Consider the following 23,009-nt stretch of genomic DNA (forward strand, 5'->3'; position numbering starts at 1 on the left):
TGGCCTGGGCTGCTCCTGAACCATCTGCTTCCTAACCAGACCTGCCAGAGACTGCCCCCAGCCATGGGCCTCCGAAGCCAAGCTGATAGGTGGGGACACGAGTGGTGACCACATATGAGAGACGTGCAGCCAGGCTCCTGTGTGGCCATTTTTCCCCATTTTATTTCCCTTACCACTCCAGAAGACAATTAAAAATTGCGGGAGAGAATAACACAGAAGCATGTACACTATCACGTATAAAATAGATAACCAATGGGAATTTGCCATATGACTCAAGGAATTCAAATCGGAGCCCTGTAACAACCAAGAGGGGTAGGAAGGGGAGAGAGGTGAGAGAGGGAAGTTCAGGAGGGAGGGGATACATGTATACGTATGACTGACTCATGTTGATATATGGCAGAGACCAACACAGTATTGTGAAGCAATTTTCCTTCAATTAAAAATAAATGAGTTTGGGGAAAAAGGAAAAAATAAAAATTGGGGCAAGGAGGGCACATATTTTTAATCTCATTTCAGTGATGAGGCTGAATTAACTACTCCAAAATTACATCACCGGAGAGCCAAGACCGGGGTCTGACTTCACACCTTTTCTGTATCCTGGACTCCTTATCCCTCCAACCTGCAGCTGTTCCTCAGAGCTGGGGCTGAAAACAATGAATTGCAACCCTGGCTGCATATTAGAATCACCCGAGGGCTTTAAAAACATTCAGGTCCGAACCCCAGAGATTCTGATTTAATTGATCTGGGTGGGTCCCAGGCTTCAGTAGGTGATTAAAAGCTCCCCAGCTGCTTCTAACAAGTACCCAGGACTGTGAATCATCATAGGCAAAGTCAGAGGTGGCTCAGGGTAGGAGTTCCCTGGCTTTTCTGCACACTGGAATCATCTGGGAATCTTTAATAGTCTTGCTGCCTGGCTCCCTCCCACAGACATTCTGATCTAGTGCGGCATGCACCCTGGGATTTTTTTTTTTTTTTTCCAAGCTCTCCAGGTGATTCTAATAGTAAACAAGTTTGAAAACCATTGGCATAGTCTAAGGCCCGGCTCCTCGATGCGTGGTCTGTGGACAGCAGCCTCAGGATCACCTAGGAGCTTGTTAGCAATGCAGAATCTCAGAATCTCTGGACCTGCTGAATCAGAATCCACATTTTAACAAGATTTCCAGGTGATTTGTATGCACAGTCAAATCTGGCCTATGGAATGACAAAAAGGCAGATGAAGGCATAATTTTTTAATCAACCCATCTGCTCATTCATTTATTCAGTCATTATACTGATAATCACACAGCGCTGGCTGTGTGCTAGCACTGTGCCAAACACTGCTTATTCAAAGACGAATAAGGCTAGGGATGCAGTGAGAATGGAGCTGTCAGAACCCGAGGGCAATGCCAGTGCTCATGGGAGCGGGAAGGATGCACCATATGAGAGAGAACAAGGACTAGTGCCTTTCACTCTCTGGAGAGCAAAGGGCTCATCTTATGAGGCAGATGTGTTCAGGGTCTACGGAGACTCAGGATGGCTGCTGTGGAGGTGGGTACACAGGATAGAGAAGGGGTTCTGTGCCCCACAAGGAGCCTCAGCTTGAGCTGTGGACAATGAGGTGCCTGTGGAGGCTGTAGGTAAGACAGAGGAGAGTGTCCTGGCTCAGATGGGTCTTCTGAAGAGCGCTGTGAAAGATCAAGTGGAAGGACTGGAGTGGAAGAAATCTGGTGGCCATGGAGACAAACTGGAACATAGAAAGAAGTCCAATGATGAGAGGGTGGCTGAAAGGATGGAGAAGAGGGCCAGGTTTGAGAGAGGCTTCTGAGGGAAGATCAGCAGGACTTAGGGGCAGGCTGCGTGTGGGCTGGAAGGGAGAGAAATAAGCATGGCTTCTGTGCATGCAGTTTAGGCATCCAGGTGAAGGTGGCACCATCAGTTGAGGTGAAGAAACCAGGAAGCTGGATGAGTTTGAACAGCCTGAGAGGCCACTGTGTGTTTGGGACTGGAACTAAGGAGACAGGCTGAGGCTGGCTGGGGACCTAGGAGTCAACTGCGTCCGAGGGTCATTGAAGTCATAGGAATGAGAGAGATAATTTAAAGACAGAGGAAGTGGGGAGAGAGAGACAGAATACTGGGGCCTGACAGTTTGAAGAGAGATTGGAGGAGGAGGAGAAAAGGAGGGGGGCAGGAAGGAGGTGGAAAAGTGGGAAGGAGCCAGTAAAGACAGGCTGGCACGAATGAATCAGAAAAGGAAAAAGAACACCAAGATAGAGGATGCCTGAAAATAACAACACATTTTTGTGGAGTGAAATGCTGCAGAGAATCCTGGAGATGAAGACTGAAAGCTGGAGCTGGGAATTAGATCACTCGTGACTCAGTGGTCTCAGTGGCGCACGGGTAGAGAGACCAGGTCGTAGCAGGTCTAGGGGGTTGAGAAAGGGGGCATAGAAAGTGAAGATTTGTCTCCATCATTGGTGGGAAGAGGGAGGGGGAGATAGAGCAGCAGTTTAAAAAAGATGTGGGACAAAGGGGTTTCTGTATCCTGTTTAGGTTGGAGAAATTTTTTAAATTTTGTATTTTATTGGGGTATACTTGCGCTACTGTGTTGTTTTGATTTCTGCTGTACAATAAAGTGAGTCAGCCATGTGTATACATTTGTCTCCTCCCTCTTGAGCCTCCCTGGCCCGCCCTCCCACCCCTCTAGATGATCACAGAGCACCACGCTGAGCTCCCTGCGCTATGCAGCAGCTTCCCTCTAGCTAGATGTTTACACATGGTTTCGTGTATACGTCAATCCCAATCTTCCAGTGCATCCTACTTCCCCTTCCCCAGCCCCACCTCCATCTGTTCACCGTGTCTGCATCTCCATTCCCGCCCTTGGTAATAGGTTCGTCTGTACCATTTCTCTAGATCCCACATATATGCATCAATATACAGTATTTGTTTGAGTCCACTTCTGAGTTAAGAGGAAAGAATTAAAAGTGGTTAAAGATAGTAGGGAGAGAAAATAACTGTCTTCTACCTAGGAGGGGGAGATGCAGTTCAGACCAGAGAGGGAGGAATTCATCATGGAGAAGAGAGGGACATTAAAGCAGTTCCTGTGAGTGTGGGGCAAGTTACCTATAGACAGCCAGGAGGGAGTGCCGGGCTGAGCAACCTCAGGAGCCCCGAGAAGTTCTGGGAGCAGGACAGAAGCGGTAGAGCCAGCCAGGCAGGAATCTTTACGTGTTAAACCACATACTCCTATATTATAATGGTGTCATTTTAATTTTTGTATGCCAATTAGAGAAATGTATTGATTTTTTTATTGAATGAAAGATTCTTTAAATTTGGTAGTACTGTATAATTTTCAGAAGCTTCACATACATGATTTCATGTAATCCCATGCGTGCTAAGTTGCTTCTGTCGGGTCCGACTCTGCAACCCTATGGGTTGTAGCCCACCAGCCTCCTCTGTCCATGGGGCTTCTCCAGACAAGAATACTGGAGTGGGTTGCTGTGCCCTCCTCCAGGGGACCTTCTCGACCCAGGGTCAAACCCATGTCTCTTCTGTCTCCTGCACTGGCAGGTGTCTTTACCACTAGCGCCGCCTAGGAAGTCCATGTCATCCTACAATAACCCCTTTTTTCCTTCACCCCTATCTTGCCCCTCCCCTTTTCCCTCTTCCCACTGGTAACCACTTATTTGTTCTCTATGAGTCCGCTTCTTTTTTGTTAATATTCACTAGTTTGTTATATTTTTTAGATTCTATCTATTAGTGATTGTATAGTATTTGTCTTTGTCTGACTTACTTCACTTAGCACAATACCCTCAGAGTCCATCCACATTGCTGCAAATGGCAAAATTTCATTTTTTTAATAGATGAGTAGTATTCCATTCTGTGTCTGCGTGTGTGTACCATATTGTCTTTATCCATTCATCTGTGAATGGAAGATTAGGTTGCTTCCTTACCTTGGCAATTGTAAATAATGCTCCTATGAACATTAGCGTGTATGTATCTTTTCAAATTAGTGTTTTTGTTTTTTTCAGGTATATACTCAGGAGTGAAATTCCTGAGTTATATGGTGGTTCTATTTTTAGCTGTTTAAGAACCTTGCATACTGTTTTCCACAGTGGCTATACCAATTTACATTGTATCCATTTTCTAAAAAATATTTTTAAAGTAGCTTTACTCTTTACTCTTTAAAATACTATACTACTGTTTTAGTATAATATAATAAAGAGAATCTGATCAACGATTTACTACAAAAGAGGGTGTTTTAACTCTAGCAGAATTAGGAAAGAATCTAGTCTAATCTCTCAACCAATGAGAGATCTCTCTCTCTACAGTAACTCTAATAGCTGGTTGCCTAGCTCTGCTTGACCATTTCCAGGGCAAGGAATTCATCTCCTCTCCAGTGATCTATTCCATTAGCCTCATGGAGGCTTGCATGTAAGGAGCTGAATCTGTCATTGAATAACTCCCCGTACCTCACTAGTCCAACTTATGTCCTCTGAGGCCACAAAGAAAGTGTCAGTCCTCTGGCATGAGATCTCTTTGATATTTGCATGTGGCCAGAAACCCCATGCATATTCCCTTCCAGCCCCTTTACTCTCTTCTCTTCTCCAGACAAAAGGTCTGCAGGACCCCATCATTTTGTGTGTGACGCTTTGCTCTCCTGGCCATCAGACACTGTATTAAACATGAGGGCTTCAGAGAGACCAGTCGGTTCCATTCTGCTGGGGGGATACTTTACAGAGTGCTGACCTATGCCATTCACTGTGCTCAGCTCTAGGGACCCAAAGATGATTGAGAAACAGCTATGGTCCCCAGAAGCTCAGTCACATGAAGTGGCCCATGGAACAGAGTCCTATCTCCCTTCTTTCTCAAGACGCCTCTAGACTTATAGGAAGGGGATATTCTTTTCTGAAATACAGAGATTTCCCTGGTGATCCAGAGGTTAAGACTCCATGCTTTCAATGCAGGGGTTATGGGTTTGATCCCTGGTCAGCAAACTAAGATCTCATATGCTACATGGCATGGCCAAAAAAATAAGTAAACAAAATAAAGTAATTTAAAAATACAATGATGAGGAGAGGCCATCAGCAGATGAGAGGTTTCCACAAAATTCTAGAAGACTAAGAGCAACTGGAAGTCTGAAACAGTCATATAGAAGAGTGAAGAAAGCATTGGCTTAGAGAACTCAGAGAAGGGACAGTAAACGAGAAGGGGCTGCTGTACTACTGAGAACCCCTGAGAACCCCTGAGAACTGGCCTCTGCAGGGCCGGGCATGGCAGAAGGCAAGAATGAGATCTGGTGCCAGAGTAGGGAGATTATTTGAACGTCTGCTTATGTAACTGTCAACCCATACCACCAGATTACCAGTCTCCAGCCCTCAGTCACATGATTGGAGGTTTCTTCCAGGAAAACTGAATGGCCTCAGAAAACAGACCTGTGAGGATCCCCAGAGAGCAGCCAGCTCCCGCTGAGAACCCAAGAGCCAAACTCAGCTACTGAGGAACCCCCAACACACACAGAACTCCCAAATGGCATTTCAGTGTCTTATTTTTCAATATATGAATCGACACAGCCAAAGATAACTCACCCCTGCAAGGAGAGTCTCCACCATAATGAGACTGAGGGAAACACAGAGAAAGAAGACCCCTGAGGAAATGGAAATAACCGAAGAACTGAAAAGAATTCAAACAAAACGAGCACAGCCTCTAGTTAATGTCCACAGAGACAGTGCCAAAAGGGAAGGACAAGAAAGCGCTCTTGGAAATGAAAACATTTTAAGAATGGCTGCCAAAATAAAATATTCAGTTAAATTAAAGATAAAACTACGGAAATTTCCTTGAAAGCAGAAAATGAAGATTCAACAGCATTCCAAGATGAAGTTGAGGAAATAACCCAGAAAGCAGAATAGCAGGACAGATGAAAAAGAAAATAGAAATGAAAAGAGAATCAATTTGGTAGGTTCACATGGGACTAATAGGAGTTCCAGAAAGAGAGAACAAAGAGCTCTGAGGGGAGGAAACTATCAAATCAGTAACACAGGAAAATTACCAACCCTGAAGTTTAGAGGTCTTTATAAAGAATAAAATCAGCAGTGTATGTCAACCTAAAACTTCAGTGTATCAGGAACAAAGAAAATAACCCAAAAATGTTCAGAGAGAAAATATAAAAGCCCATGAACATTACAGAGGCAAGATAATTCTGTTTTTTTCCTTCAAGAGACTCCAAAATGCAGAGGAACCAGAACTTCAAAATTCAGAGGGAAGGTAATTTCAACCCAGAATTCAATACATGACAAATTATTATCATCTAGCGCTCCAGTACTCTTGCCTGGAAAAACCCATGGATGGGGGACCCTGGTGGGCTGCCGTCTATGGGGTCACACAGAGTCGGACATGACTGAAGTGACTTAGCAGCAATAGCAGCAGCACAGAATAAAGACATTTTAAAGATTATATAAGGGCCCAGACAGTAAAGAATCTACTGGCAATGCAGGAGACCTGGGTTTGATCCCTGGGTTGAGAAGATCCCATGGAGAAGGGAATGGCTACCCACTCCAGTATTCTTGCCTGGAGAATTCCATGGACAGAGGAGCCTGGTGGGCTATATAGTCCATGGGGTCACAAAGAGTTGGACATGACTGAGTGACTAACACTTTCACTTTCAACACATCAGTTAAGTGAGTTGTTAATAATGTACTCCTCAAAATAAAGGCAGAAGCAAAGAAAGGTGGACAGAAAATTTCAGAAGCAGTGGCTCCAATCTGGAGAGCAATTGGGAGATGTCTCCGGCTGATAGCTGAGCCCAGAGAGCTGCTATCCTTTCCAGTTGGGAGCCCAAGGAGAGAGGGCTCATGGCAGGTGGTTTCTCAAAGTAACTGAGGCACCAGAGCTTCTGAATAAAGCATAAGCCTTATATAAAGCATGGAGAACTGTTTGAAGGAGATCATGGGAAAAAATAAAATAGAGCCAATTAGCAAGTCCTGGAAAAGCAAAAAAACCTACACATACAAAGCTTAAACCTTGTATGCTAATTGATTCTGCTGTGGCCATGTTTGCATAGTCACCATAATGTAAACACTAATTGACCAAAGATGGTGATAGACCAGGAGAGGTAAGGCATGGGCAGAGTCATACAAGTGAACCCTCATCTGGTATATAAGAAGTACATCTGCGGGCAAGCATCTACTCATATACTCACGAGCCATTTTTATTTCCTCTTCTGTTTTGTGTTTTGATTATTTTTCTGTTTATTTCAAACCAGATTCTTCATCTTGCTTAATGATAAAACCATAGAAGAAGTCCCATTAGAGTAAGAAGCAGTTAGATGAAGTGTTAACTAAAGCAGTTAAATAAGAGAAAGAAATGAAGCACCAAATTAGAAAACAGGAAGTAAAATTGTATCCTTCATGTAAAATGATGTGATTATATAACTTGAAAACCCAAGAGAATCAATGGAAAAAATTGCAAATAGTAAGAATTCTAGAGGATTGCTGATGCAAAATTAATATGGCAAATTAACAGCATTCCTCAATAAAACAATCAGAAGTTTAAAAATACAACAGAAAGGAAAACCAATTGTAATAGCAATAAAGGGCAAGATCCATTATGAAGAATTTTGAGATGTTGTTCAATAATGCAATAGAATTCATCAAATGGAGATGAAAAGCTTCTTGGGTTGGAAAATGTTGATCTTAAGTATAATGATGTTAATTCATCTTAAATTATGCAATATCTAGATAATACCTACATAATTATTTCTTGAAACCAGACAAGCTTATTTTCAAGTTGATATGGAAAAATAAACATGCTTGAAGAACCAGGAAATTCTCATAAAGAGGAGTTGTGAGAAGAGAGCAGTTCTACTCTGTGTGAAAACATAATTAAAATAGTGAGATACTGGAGAATACTTGGTCAGACCAATATGATAGAATAAAGAGCTCAGAAATAGGCACAAATTTATATGGGACTTTAGAATATCATAAAATGGCATTTCATATCAGAGAGGAAAGACAGATTACTCAGTAAATAGGTCTGGGCACAGCTGGAGATATATCTGGGGAAAAAGTTGACTCCAGCTGACTCTTTACTTCAAAATAATGGAACAAGTATGTAAAAGTTAAAACTGAAGCTATAAAGATACTAGAAGAAAATATGGAGTATCAGTTCAGTTGCTCAGTTGCGTCCAATTCTTTGTGACCCCATGGACTGCAGCATGCCAGCCTCCCTACCACCAACTCTGGGAGTTTATAATATTAATATGTAAATATATGGTCTTACAGTAGGGGAGAACTGTGTGCTTATGAAGCTTTATTCAACAAAAGACTAGTTAAATCAACTACTTAAAAATATATCCCCGCATTGGAAAAAAGCACAAGATTAAGCAACAAATGATAAATTGCTAAAAGATATTTGCAGACATGGCAGACAAATGCCTACTTTTTTTCTATAGAAAGAACCACTACAAATCAATATAAAAAATAAAAAATCCCACTGAAAAATGGGTAAGGGATGTCAATAAATATCAGAGATAAAGAAAAATTCATTGCTCTTGTACAGATAAAAAGATACCCAATCTCATAATGAGGGAACTGCAAGTGAAGATTACAATGAGATGTCATTTTTCATCCTTCAAAACTCAACAAAGATGGAAAACAGACTAGTGTATTGGCAAGGATGGGGAGCATTCATGCATTATTGGTGGGAGACTAAATTGGTACAAACCAATATCTACTGTCAAGTAGAAAAGGCAAGGATAGAACAGTGTATAGAGCATGTTACCTGTCATTTACATTTAAAAATTAAACACGGATACTTTATACAAATATAGAGGGGCTTTGAAAGAAAGCACAAGATATAGGTCTCCTTTCTTCCGCCTTCCCTTTTTTTCCCCCCCCAAATTAATTAATTAATTTATTTTTGCCTGCGCTGTCTTTGTTGCTCTGCACAGGATTTCTCTAGCTGTGGCGAGCAGAGGCTTCTCTCTCGTTGTGGTGTGCGGGCTTCCCATTGTGGTGTCTTCTCTTGCTGCAGAGCACCAGCTCTAGAGCTAAGGCTCAGTAGTGGTGGGGCATGGGCTTTATTGCTCCGCAGCGCGCGGAATCTTCCTGGACCACGGTTCACACCTGTGTCTCCTGCATTGGCAGGCCGACTCTTAACCATTGGGCCGCCAGGAAAGTCCTCTCCCTCCATTCTTCTTTCCTTCCTCTTTTTCTTTCCTCCCTTTAAAAAGAAATAGAAATAATTTTATGTTTGTCTAGTTATAAAAGTATTCATTGCTTCTCATAAACAAGAATCTGAAAAATACAGAGTTTTGTTAAAAAGAAAGCAAAACCATCTTCAGCCTTATCAGAAAAATCACAGTTAACATTTTGTTGTATATTCTTTCAGATATTTTTCCTGATGTATATTTTTGAAATATTATCCCACCTTGCACATTATTTTCAATCTGATATTTCTCACTCAACAGCATCTTCCTCTTCCTATTGGAATGGTCAAAATTTGTATTGCCTTCTAAGAGAAATGTATGTATTATGGACATTTATCTTTGTGTGTCATAGTGCAAATATTTTCCTAGTTCAGATTTCTAATTTGTATGATGTTTAAAACTTTTTTTTGACCCCTCGGAGTGGTAAGTAGGCTTTTTATTCCCCAACCAGGGACTGAACTCATACCCCCTGCATTGGGAGTGTAAGTTCCTGCTCAGTTGCTCAGTCGTGTCTGACTCTTTGTGACCCTATGGACTGTAGCCCACCAGGCTCCTCTGCCCATAGCATTTCTCAGGCAAGAATACTAGAGTGGGTTGACATTGCCTCCTCCAGGGGGTATTCCCCGACCTAGGGATCAAAACTGCATCTCCTTGCATTGGCAGGCAGATTCTTTGCCAGAGTCACCTGGGAAGCCCCACAGAGGCTTAATCACTGGACCACCAGGAAAGTCCCCAAAGTTTTCATTTGGGGGGATTTTCAAATGTACATAAAAGAAGGAAGAATAGTGTAATAAGCCTCAGCATATCCATCACCCAGCTTCAGCCATTATCAAAATATAGCCAATTTTGTTTCATTTGTATCCCTACCACTTCCCTCCTATTATTTTGAAGCAAATCTCAGACATCCCATCATTTTATCTGTAAACATTTTGGCAATGTAGTGATTTTGACATATGGAAAATTTCAATGTTTCAGTAAATCAAATCAAATCAGAAGACAATAGTCTTTGTGAAATCCCAGCATGATTTCTTGAACAGCATATTCTTTCCCCCACTGACTTGAAATGCCAGTTGGGTTTTCTGTTCTCTTCCTTTGATCCGTCTGCTTAATCTGACACCAATACTTTACTGCTGCAGTTACTATAGGTTTAAAATATATTTGTTCATATTTGATATGACAAGCATCAGGGAATGCTCTAATTCAGTCTTTTTTTTTCTCCCCCAAATTTTCTTATGTATTTCTTCACATTTATTCATCCAGATTAATGTCAGATTTATTTTATCAACTTCAACTCAAAAACTCAATTGAGATTTTGATTGCAGTTATGAGAAATATAAGGTGAATTTGAAGAAGATTGACATTTATACAATGTTAAGTCTTCTTATCTTAAAACCAAATGTGGCCCTCTATTTATTTGAATTGTTCAGTAAAGTGTGAAAGCTTTTCTTTATGAGGTCCTGCACTTGTCCTGTTAAGATTCTGTCCCTATATTTTGTATTTCAGTTGCTATTATGAATGCAACTCCTTTTCCCATTGTAATTTCCATAACATCTTACAGAAAACCCAAAAGAACTTTTTGGCCAACCCAATATATTCTAACTGATTGTTATCATTATATAGGAAATCTAATAGTTTTTCTGTATTTCTTTTGTAACTACTTGCCTTAATCAACTTATTAATTATGATCATCTTCACTTGATCCTTCCCTGGTGGTGCAGAGGTTAAAGCTTCTGCCTGCAGTGTGGGAGACCTGGGTTCGATCCCTGGGTCGGGAAGATCCCCTGGAGAAGGAAATGGCAACCCACTCCAGTATTCTTGCCTGGAGAATCCCATGGACGGAGGAGTTTGGTGGGCTACAGTCCATGGGTCGCAAAGAGTCAGACACGACTGAGCGACTTCACTTCACTTCACTCACTTGATCTTGGATTGTCTATGGAGTTAATTGGGTTCTTGATTCTCCCTTTCCAATAATTATATCACTTTTTCTTTTTCTTTTATAATGGCATTGATTAGAACTTACTCCCACGCAATCTTTCACGGTAGCTCAAATCAAGGACGCCTTGCGCAGTTATAGGGTAGTATTTTATCGGTAAGCATGACACTTGCTCCTGATTTAGATCTGTTCTTTATCCTTCTTTGGAATTATCACTCTATCCCCAGTGTACGAAGGGTTGTTGTTTTTAAATATATGTTATATTTTATCAAGTGCTTTTTGGGCATCTATCAAATGGTCATATGATTTTTCTTCTTTAATCTCTGTTCCTGAGATAAATTACATGGATAGATTTTTAAGACTGACAATCTTTGAACTCCTGGAATAAACTTCTCTTTGTCATTTATACTACTATATTTATTACTCTTCTGCTGGACTCTATTTGTAATATTTTATTTTTCCCATTAATGTTGATATATGACATTAAAAATTACTCTTTCAGAAAACTTAGCTGAGGAATAGAGAGGCAAACCTAAGAGAAAGGACGTGGATTCAGGGTGGGAATGGGAGAGTGGGACTTAGAGTAGCGCTCCCCCATATACACTACCATGCACAAAATAAAGGCTAGTGGGAAGCTGTGGTGTAGCACAGAGAGCTCAGCTCGGGGCTCTGTGATGGCCTAGAGGGGTGGGATGGCGGGGAGTGGGAGGGAGGCTCAAGAGGGAAGGGATTATGTGCATATAGCTGACTCACTCTATTGTACAGCAGAAACTGACACAACATTGTAAAGCAATTATTTTTGTTGTTGTCGCTGTTCAGTTGCCCAGTCGTGTCCGACTCTTTGCCACCCCGTGGACTGCAGCACACCAGGCCTCCCTGTCCCTCACCATCTCCCAAAATTTGCCCAAGTTCATGTCCATTGCATCAGTGATGCCATCCAGTCATCTCAACTTCTGACACCCTCTTCTCCTTCTGCCCTCAATCTTTCCCAACATCAGGGACTTTTCCAAACAATTATACTTCAATTAAAAAAAAAAAAAAGCTTAGATGAGAAGGGCAGGAAAGAGGAACCAAAGCTGTAGAGACTCAAAATTAAGAATGCATATGTTTTGAGCATATCAATAAGTTTGGGGGGACATGGCCAGGAGAGAGGAAACCTTTGAGGATGTAAAAGGAAGAGGACGTGACTGGTGGGACAGGAGCCTGTGGAGGGGGCGGACAGTGGGACCAGCACACCAGGGGCTGGGTGGCTGTGAGCAGGAGAAGGGGTCGTGTAAGAGAGGCCACAGCAGTTGAGGCCAGTCACAGGTGGAGGCTAGGTTGTCATGGAGCCAAGGAAGCGTGGTTGGCCTCCCAGGTGGGTGGGTGAGGGCTGGAGGCACATTGGGAAGCTAAGAGAGCAGCTGAGAGAAACGGGGCAAATCAAGATTGTCATGCATGCCAGGGCTTCACTGAGGTCAGAGACCTTGACTTTGAGGGGCTTCAATTTGCAAGGTGATGCAATGATTTTTTTCCTAGGACACTATGGGAGTGGAAAAGGACTCTGGGGCCAATGGGGCGTCAGTGGAGGGAAGGAGGTTTCCAATGGGCTGTTGAGTGTGGAAGCCAACCGGCAGGGCCATGGAGGTAGCAGGTCCCACATGCTGACAATGGGGATCATAAGACCTGGAAGGACACACATGACATGCAGACCTCTCCTCGAGATGGCTAGCACAGGTTGTCTTTTTCAAAATTTCCACCTCAAGGCAAAATTTTCCATTTCTGCCCTGTCACAAAACAAGCAGAATGCACCATGGCTTAAGCCAGATGAGTTATATAACTGATTTCATGCCCTGCCACGTTTCTGACAGTTACAAAAAGTCTGTACTGTTGGGACATTGTGTTGGGACCGCAGGGAGAATGTTCTACTGCAGGGCAAAAGCTGAGCAGGGGAGGGGTTCAAGTGGCCTGGCCGGCCCAGCCCTGCTGCTCTGATCCCCTGGGGAAAAGCGGTCTGGTGGGGGCAGGGGAGCTAGGAGCTGGCCAAGGGTGTGAGTGCCTGAGGGGAGCTAGAGGTGAGACCTGGAGAGCAGGCAGCACAAGGCCCCCGAGGCTGGCCTGGTGAATGGGCCTCCTGCTTGGATCTTGAGGTCACCCTCAGATGATGTTGCGGCTTGGGAGACAGTGAGCGAAACAGAGTGTCCAGGGAGTTGGGAGGTGAGAGCGTGGCTAGAAGGCAGGCCGTGCAGAAGAGAAGCAGGAATGTTTGGAAAGTTGCAGTGGGGAGCGAGGCGGCCATGGAACCTGGGGGGCCCAGAGAGGGGTATGCCCCACTGGAGACCATCCCTCATCCCCACCCCACTCACCCAGCTAATAAGCAGGAGGGCTAAGATATACACCCAGGTCTGTGACTCCCTGAGGGACAGCAGGCATCCTTCTGGAGTGACCTGTGGACACTGCTGTCCCCATGCCACAAGACCCGGTCAGAGCTGGCCCTCCCTCCTGAAGGTGGCCACTGGGTGGCTAGGTTAAAAGTCTTCAACCCTGAATGTGCCCACACAGCCAGGGCGCACAATGATGGAGTGCCCTTCTAGGACCCAGGGGCTCTGCCTCCATATGGGAGTGGCTCAACCATCTCCCCTGCCTGGTGGGTTCTTTGGGGGCTGCCCCCTCCCAAATGAAAGAGGATGTAGTGAGTGTGGGATTTGGCTCTGGATGGACACACTTCTGACTGCTGGCTCTGGGTCCTTGGGCAAGTGGCCATCTAAGCTTCAGACTTCTTGGGCTTCCCTGGTGACTCAGACGGTAAAGAATCCGCCTACAATGCAGGAGATGCGGGTTCGATCCCTGGGTCGGGAAAATCCCCTGGAGGAGGAAATGGCAACCCACTCCAGTGTTCTTGCTGGGATAGTCCTGTGGACAGAGGAGCCTGGTGGGCAGGAGCCTGGTGGGCTGCAGTCCATAAGGCCTCAAAGAGTCAGACACGACTGAGCAACTAACACTTTCACTTTTTGCCTGAGAAGAGTGGGTGCAGGACTTAACCTAGCATGCATACTTCCCTTGTTGGTTGCTGTTATGATGAAAGGAGAGAATCCACGTGTTACCAGTTGAATACCCCAGGTTCTCCTAGGAACTGCCTCTTTGAGGGTGAGTAGCAGACGGGAGGTTTATTAGGGAGCACTCTCAGGACCCCACCCGGGAGGGGAGGAGCCCCTCAGAACCGAGTCAGTTAGCCTCTGTGGTTTGCCTTGGGAAGGAGAGGGGCCTGGGCAAGGTGACCCTCCTCAATCAAGGAGAGTTCCAGAAGAGGGATGTGAGTTCTCAGGATGGTGGCACTCCCCACAGCTGGGAGAATAAGTCCCTCAGCTATGAAGCCAGTCCTGGGCTCAGCCCCTGTGTGGATCAGTTGACCTGGGGGAACCATGAACCCCCTAATATGAAAAAGTAGGTATCCCTTCTAAGGCGAATCTTTTTATCAGCTCCCCAAAGGGGTCTCTAAACCCAGTTTTTAAGGAATGATTATCTTAGGGTCACGTTCTAAATGGAGAAGAGGATCTCCTTGACCATCCACTCCACACTCTGCCTGGTCATGTCTGGGAAGTGCCCTCCGGAATCCCTTTCCCGCAGTCCCCTCCTCTAATCCAGTAACTACCACGCCAGTCCAAGCGCTAGCCTACAGAGGGAGTGGGCTTTGGTGTTGAACATCCAGATTTAAACACTTCCCCTGCCACTCATCCTGTGTGTGGCCTTGAGCAAGTTTCTTGACCTCTGTGAGTCTTGGCTTCCTCAGCTGGGACGTAGGAATGATTGTACTTCTGTAATGGTTACATTGTAGAGGTGGACTCTAGAATGTAGAGCTGGTTTAGGGAAGTGCTCAGGTGCACAGTGCATAGAACAGGGTAGGTGATTCATAACAAAAATCATTTTCCAGGGTTCAATCATACTTTCTTGTCTATCACACTTTTTCGTCTGCCTCTCCTAGCATAACTGACGAATGCCTCAAAACAAGGGGGGTTCAAATAGTAGCTGGATGTCACAGTCCCCACGTTGGGGCTGGAGCCCCAGCAGGCACTCTTGCTCCTGAGAAAATGCCCGATCAGTAGGAGCCCCAAGTTATATTTGAGGAGCCCTTGAGCATTCACAAAGGGCATTCCCACCCTGCTCTCACAGCCGTGCTGGGCAGTGGACAGAGCAGCTGTCCACTGTCCAATGACGTCTGAGTTTCCCAGGGGTGGAACGGCCTTCCTCAAGACAAACCTAACTCCCTAAGGTCACAGAGCTAGCGAGCAGCCAAGCTCGCTTCCTCCCTGGATTGGTTACGAGGGAGGTGTTGGCGCCAGACTCACTGCCTGGGTTCCTATCCCGGTGGGCTCTGTGCCTTGCTGGCTGTGGCACCCTGGGGATTTTCTTCACCTGTAACAGTAGAGAAAACAATAGCTCTTCTCTCACAGGAACACGTGGGGACTAGCGTCGTGTCTGGAGCAGCACCTACTCTTGTCTAAGTGCGAGCTGCTTGTGGAAAGGTCACAGTTTGCACTACACTTTCTGGGGTTGAGGGGGCTTCCCTCATAGCTCAGTTGGTAAAGAATCCACCTGCAATGCAGGAGACCCTGGTTTGATTCCTGGGTTGGAAAAATTCACTGGAGGAGGGGTAGGCTACCCACTCCACTATTCTTGGGCTTCCCTTGTAACTCAGCTGGTAAAGAATCCGCCTGCAGTGCGGGAGACCCTGGTTTGATCCCTGGGTTGGGAAGTTCCCCTAGAGAAGGGAAAAGCTTACCCACTCCAGTTTTCTGGCCTGGAGAATTCTGTGGACTGTATAGTCCATGGGGTCTCAAAGAGTCCGATACGACTGATCGACTTTCACTTCTGGGATTCGAGCTCCACCACTCACCATATTCTCTGTTTTTCCTCAACATGTGTTGGTATTTTCAAGGGACTCAGCCCGAAGCCTCGGCCTTTCAAAAACCTTACTTTTTTTTCTGTCGTCAATCATTTCCCTTAAGCCACCTGCCTCTTCCCCATGACTATAAACAGCAACAGCTCCCCTCGCCTTCTCAGCTGCTGCCCTCTTTTGCTTCCTTCCCCTTGAACTGTAAACTTCTAAAAAATATGTAAAATACCTTGGGCTGTTGCCTTCCCCACGCACTTCTCAAGGACTGACTGTGGGCTCTGCCGGGTTTATTTCCTGGAAGCTGCTCTCTGAGGTCACAGGGCTACTGAGAGGGCGGCCTGGCCCTGCTGCGGCTCTTGCTTTCCTCGCCTTTCCTCCCTCCCTCCTTTTTCCCCTCTCACTCACTCAGCCCAGGTCATTTTTCCAGACTAAGTCCCAGATCACCAGCCTTCTCCAGCTCTCTGGGGCTGCCCAGCCCCCTCTTCCAGCCTCAGCCTCAAGTCAGGGCACTTGCTCTTAGATCTGTAGTTTCTTAGATCTGTGGGTGGATGTTTTTTCACCAAATGAGGGGGGGATTTTCAGCTTTTATTCCTGAAAAATATTCCTTTCTGCTCAATTCTCTCTCTCTCCTTTTTCCTTCTGACTCTTTTTATCTTAAATAACCTGATACCGTCCCATGGGTCAGTGAGTCTCGTGACTTTCTAAAAATCCATTTTTAAGTTCCTTTCTAAAATCATGTTTCTCTGTGGTCTTCAGATGGGATAATTTCTATTGGTCTATTTTCAAGTTCAATGACCCTTTCTTCTGCCGACTCCAATCCGATGTTTTAAGTTTATCCAGTGAATTTTTTATTTTAGATCTTGTAGTTCTGAAATTTCCATTTGGATCTCTTTCATAGTTTCTATTTTCTGCTGAAATGTCTACATCTGTTCACTCATTATGAATATCTTTTCTTTTTAAACGCCTAAACATGTTTATGGTAGTTATTTACAATTTTTTATCTCTTAGTTCCACCATCTCGGTTATTTGGGGACCTGCTTATATTGGGTCTATTTTCTTAATTATGGGTCTCATTTTCCTGTTTCTTCTCACGTCCAGAATGTTTTCTTACTGTGTCGTTGGCCATTCGGGATGAGGCATTGTGGGGCATCTCGTTCACATTTTCTTCCTTTAATGGGTGTTGATTTGTTCTGGTAGCTCTTCATCCTTGCAGGCTAGTCTTTTTTGCTTTTTTCTTCACTATGTTTTTTTCCTTGCTTTAAGGTATGGCACTGATGCTAACTCATGGCTGTTAGCCCTAAGGTGTTGCCTTTCCAGGATTACTCCTGAACGTTCCAAGCATTTCCTGAGGTCTTGCTACTTTTGTCTGGACTGGAATTTGGTCTCTGAGCCCTGCATGACCTGCTGTAACTCTGCACAACAGCCGCCCTCTGATGGGCTTTGTGGAGTCCAGTCCTGTGCAGAGCAGCTCTTGGCCGAGCACCCAGAGGAGACCTTGGAGATGTCAGTCTCCTTCAGCACAACTCCCCTCTCTTCACTGTTGTGTTCATTTGCTAGGGCTGTCGTAGCACAGTGCCACCCACTGAGTGACTTAACTAGCCTGTATTCTTCACAGTTATGGATGCTAGAAGTTCAAGGTCAAGGTGTCACTCTGAGTATCTAGATCTCCTTATAAGAACACCAGTCAGATTAGATTAGGGCCGCCTTAAGAGACTCATTTTACTTACTCATGTCTTTAGAAGCCCTGTCCTGGGACTTCCCTAGTGGTCTAGTGGCTAAGATTCTGTGCTCCCAATGCAGGGGCCCAGGCTCGACTCCTGGTCAGGGAACTAGATCCCACAAGTCACAACTAAGACCTGGTCACAGCCAAATAAGGAAATAAAATATTTATTTTATTTTAGATCTTGTAGCTTTGAGTTCTGAAATTTCCATTTGGATCTCTTTTATAGTTTCTATTTTCTGCTGAAATGTCTATGTCTGTTCACTCATTATGAATATCTTTTCTTTTTAAATGCCTAAACATATTTATGCTAGTTGTTTATAATTTTCTGTCTCTTAATTCTAACATGTCTGTTATTTGGGGACCTGTTTAAAAAGAAATCCAGGTGGTTCAGTGATAAAGAATCTGCCTGCCAATGCAGGAGACACAGGAGAGGTGGGTTCGAGCCCTGGGTTGGGCAGATCCCCTGGAGGAGGAAATGGCAACCCACTCCAGAATTCTTGCCTGGAGAATCCCATGGACAGAAGAGATTTGCAGGCTATAGTCCGTGGGGTTGCAGAGTTGGACAGGACTGAGAGACACACGCACATGTATTTTGGTATATAAACATAAAAGCCCTGCCACCAAATACAGTCACATTCTGAGGTGTCGGGGTTAGAGCGCCAGTGTGTGAATTTGGGGCGGGGGTCCTATTCAGCCCATAACAGCTCTCCTGCCTCTCAGAGTCTTGCCTCTCAGCAGTGCTGCACTCTGACCTCTGTCGTGTGGAAAGTGCCGCAGTTCCCCACAACCTGGACATGCCCTTGGCCACTATGAGCCCCAGACCCTCTCTGAGGGCCCCTGCAGGGAGGTCCAGCAGCACAAGGCCCTGAACCACTCCTCCTCGGGCGTCATATGCTCACCTGCTGTGCCATTTACTGTGCTTCTTGAAGTGAAGTGAAAGTTGCTCAGTCATATCCAACTCTTTGTGACCCCACAGACTGTAGCCCACCAGGCTCCTCCATCCATGGAATTCTCCAGGCAAGAATAATGGAGTGGGTAGCCATTCCCTTCTCCAGGGGGTCTTCCCAACCCAGGGACTGAACCCAGGTCTCCTGCACTGCAGGCAGATTCTTTGCCAACTGAGTCACCAGGGGAGCCCACCATATTTCTTGCTCCCCCTAAATCCAGAGCGGGATGCTTCCAGACCTGGTCTCCACTTTGAACAAGAAAGAGGGTTTTCTCTGCACTTTTGGGAAAAGTTCTTTCTCCTGGAGGTCAGATCCTGGAGATCCCCCAGAGAATTATGGCAGCTTTCAGCTTTTAAGGCCCTCTTTTCAGAATCCAACTCTGCAGATCCAGCGAGTTCAGTTAGTGGAGTCGGGGTGGGAGGTTGTGTTTTTATTAGCATCAGAAAGAAACAAATCAGGAAACTCTAAGATTATTAATAGAATGAAATTCTATAAACTGCAGTACCTCAATTCACCCACCATTCAGAATATACAATAGTTATTTTTATCTAAATTATTTCCTGAACAAGAATAAGATTCAAATGTTAAACAACTGTTACTCTATTTAGTTTCATTTCATGGTTAATGAAACTATGAGAACAATATGAACTTACAATGGATCTGGAAAATATTATTACTGAGCAGATAAAAAGAATGGTCTATAAATTACTGAGTAACACTTGAATAAGGAATGTTTCTATTTTAACATGAAAAAGGGAAAATGTAAATATGAAATGGAGAAAATTACAAGGGACGGCATGTCACCAAGCAGGTGACAAATCGCAAAACATGAAGCTAAAATGCCAAAAGATACAGAAAGAGTGATTCAGCTAGTGATGAAATCGCAATGTAAAAACGCCGAATTTTAGCAGGAGTTCTGTTACACAGCAATGGATTGGATGCACATATGAAGAGCCTGCCTCCTGCAGCTCTGTGGGGAGGGAAGGTCAGCTGGAGTTAACAGCAGTTGTAATAGGAAAACATGGCCAGTCCCCCTCCCACCTGTCCCTCCCTTCTTAACTTGCTTCTTTAACTCCTCCCTTCCTTTATCTCATCAACACTAACAGTGGCTGCTGGGTTTACATCAGCTAACAAGACAGACAAGATTTCTGTCCTTACGGATTTATAGTCCAGAGGAATAGGCAGACATTAAACGAACAAACAAATCATTCTAATAACTATATATTTGCAAAAGGAGATTAAGTGCTGGGAAGATGCTGAGTGGACTTCATCTGGGTGCTCAGGGAAGTTTTCTCAGAGGGAGTGCCCATGAAGCAGGGAGTTATCCAATTGGAGAGGGAGGGATGATGTTCCTGGCAGAGGGGACAGCAAGGACAAGGGCCCCAAGGCAAGCTCAGCGTGTTCTAGGAGCTGGAAGAATGCCAGTGTGCCTGGAGCATGAGGAGAGAGGGAAAGACATGAGGAAAGAGGGGAGCTGGGCAGGGCAGGTGAGCACGCGTGATTTAATGATAAAGGTGATAGCATCTAGAGTTTTAAGGAGAGGAAGGACATGAGCAGATTTGTACTAAAAAAATTAATAATAATAATAATCACAGAGGGAGGTATGGACGTGGAGTGAGCATGTAGGAGGCTGCTGTGGCCAACAAGGTCACCAGTGCAGAGGGTCTTCTATAGGGCAGGGGCAGCACAGAAAGGGTGGGAGCGGGTGGAGTTGAAATACATGCAGGGGTTTGAACATGAGACATCTAAGGAATACGGGGTGAGAAAGCAGAGGTGCCCATGGTGGCCTCTCTGTTCTGTGCAGAACAGCCAAGAGGTAGGAGCACCCTCTCCTTTGTGTGTCTGAAACTCTCTTGTTTTACAATTAAGGGGCGTTAGTGCTGGCCTTTGAGAGGAAGCATGGGAAGTCCCTAAGGTCATTCTGTCAGTTGGCAGAGAGAGCTGGAACTGGAACCCAGGGATCTACCTGTGCCCAGTGCCCACCACTCAGCAGTACTGGGCACAGATCTCCACTGAGTTCCCTGCTCCGAGCTTGGGGTCGGGGTGTTCCACAGTCTCAGGAGACCCCAGCCCATCCACTCCCCACCACCACCCCCATGCAGCCCTGCCTCTCTCCCAGGCTGGACATCACCCCAGGCCCCGCAGCCTGTGGTGTGACCCCACTCCCTCACCCCCCACTGTGGGCCTGCCCTGCAGACCCCCTCCACCCAGCCCAGGCGGCAGGGACAGTGCCAGGCAGGCCTCCACACGCCAGCCTGGAGCACAGCGGCCGCGTCCACGTGCCCGCCTCCCTTCCTCCTGCTCTGTTTCTCCTCTCTGGGCAGCCTCCAGCTTCTATTTCTGCCTCCCTCTGTCCCTTCTGCCCTTCACTTATCACGGTCATTATCAAGTCCTACACCTTGAGAGCTGAAAGTGACCCTCTACACGGTGGGTCCTCAACTTCCGCTTATTAAATTGGACTGCAGGTCACTTCCCCTCTGAGTTTGCCCCTGGGTCCTCACCACTCTGACCCCTCTCCCCGCTCCCAGATGACCTGTACATTGTCCACTCCTGACTCTTACATCCTCATAAATTTGCTGCATCCATGCTGCCTTCCATCTCTCTAGGTCAGGTCCCTCCTATTGCCTCTCCTCGGAACTGTTGCAAAGCCCCTAACCTCTTCCCCCGGCCAGCAGCCTCTCCCTTCTCCAATCAATTTCATAAAATTTTCCTGTTCCAAAACCTTCAGAATTATTTCCCATTTAGGTTGTTATATAAAACTGAGCAGAGTTCTCTGTGCTATACAGTAGGTCCTTGTTAGTTACCTTTTTTTTTTTTTTTTGGTTCCACTATGCAGCCTGTGGGGTCTTAGCTCCCTGATCAGCGATTGCACCCATGACCCTTGAAATGGAAGCATGGTGTCTGAACCACTGGACCCTCAGGGAAGTCCCTGGTTATCCATTTTAAATATAGCATATGTAGAACTGAATCACTCTCCTGTACACCTGAAACCAACACAGCATTGTTAATCAACTATACTCCAGTATAAGAATATATATATACACATATATATAAGTGGGCTTCCCAGGTGGTGCTAGTGGTAAAGAGCCTGTCTGCCAATGTACGGGACGTCAGAGACGTGAGTTCGATTCCTGGGTAGGGAACATCCCCTGGAGGAGGGCGTGGCAACCCACTTCAGTATTCTTGCCTGGAGAATGCCATGGACGAAGGGAGCCTGGCGAGCCACAGTCTATAGTGTCGCACAGAGTCAGACATGACTTAAGTGACTTAGCACTTACACACACGCATATATACAAACAACCTGCAGAAGCTGCCCATTGCCTGCCCATACCGGACATCGAGGCTTAGTTTTGGCCGTTTGACCTTTTATTTGTCAAATGGCCATTTGACCTTTTCTCACTCCTCCCCATCCCTCACAAACCACGCCACCCCCACCCCAGTCTGTTTCCACTTGGAGCCTTTGCTTCGGCCAGTCTCTCTCCACCTCTGAGTCCCAGAAATTCAAACCCCTCCTGCTCCCTGGGGCAGCTCCCGAGAGGCTCCTGGGTGAAGCCTCCCCAGTCTCCTCATGCTTCCCCACCCCTCCTGGAGGAGTGTCCCCTTCCTGGCCCCAGGGGCACTGGCACCTCCTCAGACACCCATTGCTGCCTACCTAGCCCATCATTCTTTGTGCTGGCACCTGGGCAGAGGGGTCCCAAGGGAGATCAGCTCCCCGGGGAGGCTGAGGAGCTCAGAGGGAGATGAGTTTCGTCTGAGGGGCCCAGGACACCCAGGGAGACACATCTATGTTTTCCCTTCTAAGCTGGGAGCTCCTGGTGGGTAGGGACTGTGGTGGGCTCACCTCTGCCTCCCCAGCATCCTGTGCAGGTGTGGCAGGTGGCAGGAACTCACGGACATCTGCCAAGTGACCCTGAGACACACGCGGGACCAGGATTAGGGAACCCAGGAAAGTGCCAGGAAGAGGTGGAACGGATGGACTGAGTGAGGAGGAGTTCAGTAAGGAAAAAGAGGAGGAGAAGATGGAGAAATAGCGGGTGGAGGGGGCAGAGGGTATGGGGAGAGACAGCCTCCTTGGGAGGAGCAGAGGGGCTGGGGTTGGGCTCAGCCGGGGGACTGTGTCTGGATCTCGTGAGGTTGGTCCTGCCTGGACAGATGGTGTGCCAGGCAGAAGAGCTGGGGAAACAGAGGGAGCCCTGGCCTCACCCCACACCTATGGACGGGTTCTCCCACCAACAGGGGTGTGGCCTGAGGAAAGCGCTTGAGAACCTGGTCCTGCCTGTGTGGGAGGGAAGAGCTGGAAGCTGGAGGGCAGCCTGAGGCCTTCTTCCCTTGTGCCATCCCGCGGTTTACGC

The sequence above is a fragment of the Capricornis sumatraensis genome, chromosome 5 (genome assembly GCF_032405125.1).
Source record: "Capricornis sumatraensis isolate serow.1 chromosome 5, serow.2, whole genome shotgun sequence".
In the NCBI taxonomy this organism is placed as follows: Eukaryota; Metazoa; Chordata; class Mammalia; order Artiodactyla; family Bovidae; genus Capricornis; species Capricornis sumatraensis.